The sequence below is a fragment of the Leptonychotes weddellii genome, chromosome 14 (genome assembly GCF_054177405.1).
Source record: "Leptonychotes weddellii isolate Sample4059 chromosome 14, ASM5417740v2, whole genome shotgun sequence".
In the NCBI taxonomy this organism is placed as follows: Eukaryota; Metazoa; Chordata; class Mammalia; order Carnivora; family Phocidae; genus Leptonychotes; species Leptonychotes weddellii.
The window spans coordinates 47,989,678-47,995,048 of record NC_138382.1 but is presented as its reverse complement, the minus strand read 5'-3'; positions in this window follow the sequence as shown (position 1 = coordinate 47,995,048).

The window sequence follows — 5,371 nt, the reverse complement described above, 5'->3', positions numbered from 1 at the left end:
ATGGTTCATCTTACTATAATATCAATAATTACAATTACATCAATGAGCCCAGTGAAAGTTTCTGTTGGACTACTCCTATTTCCCTTTGAACGTACACAGATGAGAAACATTCACTCACCTTTACTTTTTGCTAAAGATACACCATGGTTATCACAGCAGACCTTTGGCTTTCTGTTTAAACACCTTCAAAATTAAATCACTTATCTGTCTGCCTCAAGGCTTTAGGTAGAACATTCCTCTCACTGCCCTCTAAACAAACAGTCAGGGGTGCCTGGGTGGCTCAGTCGTTAAGCGCCCCAGGGTGCTGGGATCGAGCCCTACATTGGGCTCCCTGCTCAGCGGGGAGCCCGCTTCTCCCTCTCCTACTCCTCCTGCTTGTGTTCCCTTTCTAGGCTGTCTTTCTCTCTGTGTCAAATAAATAAATAAAATCTTAAAAAAATTTAATTTAATTTTTAAAAAATTAAAAAAAAAACACTTAAACATTACTCTCTATGTGAATTAATGTGAACTAGTATCATCAGTGGCTATAGCCAAAGAATTTCTACAATAACCTCAAGTTCAATTTTGTAATTTTTTTTCCTCCCACCTTTGCAGCAAAAATAGTCTCAAAGCCAGATCAGAGGCAAGTCAAGTCTGTGTCCTCCCCTAAGAAGTTTCTTAGAGATCCAAAATTGTAAGAAGCTTCTTAGTGGGATTTAGTTCAATCCTTTAATGAGTGCTCTGAGAGCATAGCAACCAATTTCCTGGCTTTGTGGGTAGAACATGGTATAGGAGAGTAGTAAGTAAGATGTTGAACTTGAGAACCTCAGCAGATATAAGATGAACACTTACCTGAAATAAAACGTTTTATGTATTTCATTTCAGAGAAACACCACCTAAGGATAAAACAAAAACTGATTATCAGTCCAGACTCTGCTGACATAATACTATTTATCAAAATTTACTGTGTGCTGGAAACTTTACTGTGTGCTTTACAAAGATCATCTTGTTTAATTTTCATGAAAACCTGGGCCTAGAAAGAGGGTTTTATTCTTTCCTACAGATGAAAAACCTGGGCCTAAGATTAAGTGACTTGCTCAGAGTCATACAGAGAGCAGTTGAGTCACAGTGGTAGAGATCTGAAACCCTACTTGCCTGACTGCTCTTGACCACAATTCTTATCATCTCTCTTGCAGACTTGGCCACAGATGAAGAGATGACTGTCAGGTGCATTTCTAGGGCAGTAACTAAGAACTGTAGTCAAGGGGCGCCTGGGTGGTTCAGTCGTTAGGCGTCTGCCTTCAGCTCGGGTCATGATCCCAAGTCCTGGAATCGAGTCCCGCCTCGGGCTCCCCGCTCCGAGGGGGACCTGGTTCTCCCCCTCCCACTCTCCCTGCTTGTGTTCCCTCTCTCGCTGTGTCTCTCTCTGTCAAATAAACAAAATCTTTAAAAAAAAAAAAAAAAGAACTGTGGTCAAATACCATGGAATAGAATTTAAAGTCTTAAATGCCCACATGCTCCTCTTTGGTAGATCTGGCACTGAGCTCAGGAGAAAATCCACTATTCCACTATGTCCCCACATTTCAGCATCCCTTATTTCTTTACTTTAGACTGAGATCGTCTTAGAGCAATCATTCCCAAAAGCAGGGTCCATGAACCAATTGTTTCAAAAACATGAAAAGTTGTTTGTGGAAAATACAGACAACCTGGCCCCCACTCAGATTGTACTGACTCAGAATCTCTGGGAGGGGTGGCAACAAGAAACCCAGGAGGTCTTTTTGCCTATTAAATTTTAGACTATTCATTGCCTTGCAGCAAAAGAGTGAGCGTAATGCGTAATCAGCAGGAGGTAAATTGAAAGCCAGCCTCCAATAATCAGTCTGACACCGGGTCAGATTGGTATTAAGAAAAAGGACAGAGATCTTGTGAGAAGGCATAGGGTCCTAACATTGTTTTGGAGCTGGAAGAGATCTTTTTTTTTTTTTAAAGATTTTATTTATTTATTTGCCAGAAAGAGAGACAGCGAGAGAGGGAACACAAGCAGGGGGAGTGGGAGAGGGAGAAGCAGGCGCGGGACTCGATCCCAGGACCCTGGGATCATGACCTGAGCTGAAGGCAGTCGCTTAACCAACTGAGCCACCCAGGCGCCCTGGAAGAGATCTTGAAAATGGTCTATTCCAATGTTTTTCTAACAGTGTTCTCTGAAGCCTTAGGAGTTCTAAAATGGGATATGAGAAAAAAGGATTGGCAGAGCTTAAAGTCCTAAAAAAATGACTGCAGAAGCTTCACTGGTAACCTGGAATTTTGTGTAAGATTGTATCTGAACAATGGTTTTGCTGATTTAAACAAACAAACAAAACAAACCTTGGCTGCAAAAGAGAAGAAAAAATTCTCAAGGCCTAGCATGCATCCCAAACCAATTAAATCAAACTTATGCTAGTTAGTTCCAGGCATCAGCATTTTTCAGTACCAGGTGATTTCAATGTATAACCAAGGGTGGGAACCACCATACCAATTTGCTCTGTGCTTCTCATTTGAGATAAAAGAAAATTAAGGCCCAACGAATTTAAAGGGGATCAGGATTAAAACCAGCATCTCAACTTCTAGCCCACTATACTATCTTGTCTCCACAGTCCAGAATGAACTAATTATTCGTCTAAAATAGAGAGCATATAAATCAAGATTATTATGTAACCTCATATTTACAGAGTTCTCTGGACTTTTAAAGAGTACTTTATATATATTCTCTTTTTAGATTCTTATAAAGATACTGGGAAGTAAGCAGGATAAAACTCTATCTGTCTCAGAATGAGGGAAACAGAGGTCAATTAAGTTAACTCAAAGTGGCTTAGAAGTAGAGCCAGAATTAAAACTCTTTATCTTCTAACTTCTGGATTAAGTAAATCTAATTTGGCAAGTGTTCGTGTGCCTAGTATGTGTTAGTTAAAACATGGTCAAAGATAAGACATCATCCATGCCTTCAATTAGTGTACAATCCTCTTAGAAAACCAAAAATAACTAAAATACAGTGCTGTCTGGCTTATTCCTTGAACTAGCAGAAGCTGAAAACACTCCCTGATTGGCCTTGATAACAAAGTCCAATTCTCTTCAAATTCAGTCTGTGGCTTCTACTTTTTTTCTGACTACGGCAACTAATGTTAGGGAACTCAAGGGACTTGTACATAGCTATTGCATCTCTAGGCAAGGCCACGTAGCTGAAAAATGTCTTGACAGGGGTAGAGAAGAGAGAAGAAGGGTGCAATTTCAGTGAGGTTCATTTCATAATCTCTGAAGCCAAGGCTATGACTCAGAAGACTGGGAGATTCCAAAACAAAGGGCTGGATGGATAAGACAGAGTATTCACATAAATAATTATTTCCTTTTCCATGGCATTTTAATAACTTGACAGTTTGCAATTTATGTTGAAGATAAGTACTACACACCAAAGAAGAAAATAACATGTAGGGAATAGTATTTGTATCAGTAATTCAGAGTGGTGGAGAAGGTCACAAATAGACAAGAATGTTCAACTTTTTTCATGAGGAACTCATCAGACATTGCAAAATGTTGCCATCCATATCTTACCAAATAAAAGTTAATGAAAGAACCAGGAAACCAGGTTTTACTTATGAACTGAAACAAGTTGGCCAGGAATGGTCTATCTCAGTTGTTCTCAAACTTTAACTTACATCATAATCACCTGAAAGGCTGGGTCCCATGAGTTTCTGATTCAGCAGGTCTGTGGTAGGACCCAACAAATATTTCTTACAAATTCAGGTAATGCTGATGCTGTTGGTTCAGATCCCATACTTTGAGAACTACTGGTTTATCATAAAGTCCACAATATACTAGATACACACAGGCGTGCACACATGCTTGTTGCAAATTATGACAACTTAGTCAATTCTCTATTATTGACTTTGTAAATGATACTCTCCCCACCAACCTAATGGCCAAAAATAAGACTAAATCAGGAAGAAGTTATGGCTAGTCACTTAATCAGACCATCTATTCAAGAGCACAAATGAATGAGTTTATGAAATGAATGTTTGGGTATTTGACAAAGGCAACCTGTGAGGTGTATCTAACAAGTAGGAAATGACATTGCCCTTTAAAAGCCTTTACTTATCTTGAAGCAGACATGAATTTTATTTCTTGTATTTAAGAGAACACCCTTTGGACCTCTCTATACCTTAAATGTTACCCAAGTTCCCATCCTCATTCTTTTCTCACTACTCACTTTCCCTGAGTTTTCTTAACCACTTCCCCCCATCCCCTCACCGGCTTCATTTACTATGAGCATCATTGATTAGTAACTTTGTTCAGGTTAAGAAATTCCTTTGAGAATCTGATTAATGCTCTTTCTTCATAAAAATAAACATACATACTGGGGCACCTGGTGGCTCAGTCGGTTAAGCATCTGCCTTCGGCTCAGGTCATGATCTCAAGGTCCTGGGACTTGAGTCCTGCTCAGTGGGGAGGCTGCTTCTCCCTCTGCCCCTCCCCCCCAACTTGTGTGCTCTCTCTCTCAAATAAATAAAATCTTAAAAAAAAAACAACATACACACCTATATACATTTTACATCCAATTCAAGACTGGGATTTTCACTCAGGTTCATGGGCCGCAGGTTAAGAACTCCCTATCTATATGTTAATGATTCAAAAATCTATATCCTTCAGTCTGAATTTTTATTTTGAGCTTCAGTATTACATATCCAAATAGCTACTTAACATCTGTTTTTGGATGTCACACAAATGTCAAAATCTACAGGTACTGAGGAATGACTGACTGCTTAATATGGATGGGGTTTCCTTTTGGGGTGATGAAAAAGGTCTGGAATAAGTATTAGTGACAGTTGTACAACATTGTGAATAGACTTAATGCCACTGAATTGTGATTATATTTTTATATGGTTAAAGTAGTAAATTTCACATAATGTGTATTTTACCACAATTAAAAAAATCTACATTTACAAAACTGAAAGAATCTCTATTCCACATCTCTCACACACCCAAAATCTGTGCTTTCTCTTGTATTTCCTGTCTTTGAACATCAGTTACTAGTCTTACCATTCATCTAGTGGCCCAAGCCAGAAACCTAAGAGTCGTCTTTGACAATGCTTTCTTTCACTCTCCCATTTGTAATTAATTATTAAATTCTGTACATTTTCCCTCATTAATAAAGAGTTAACTTGGGGGCGCCTGGGTGGCTCAGTTGGTTAAGCGACTGCCTTCGGCTCAGGTCATGATCCTGGAGTCCCTGGATCGAGTCCCGCATCGGGCTCCCTGCTCGGCAGGGAGTCTGCTTCTCCCTCTGACCCTCCCCCCTCTCATGTGCTTGCTCTCTCTCATTCTCTCTCTCTCAAATAAATAAATAAAATCTTTAAAAAAA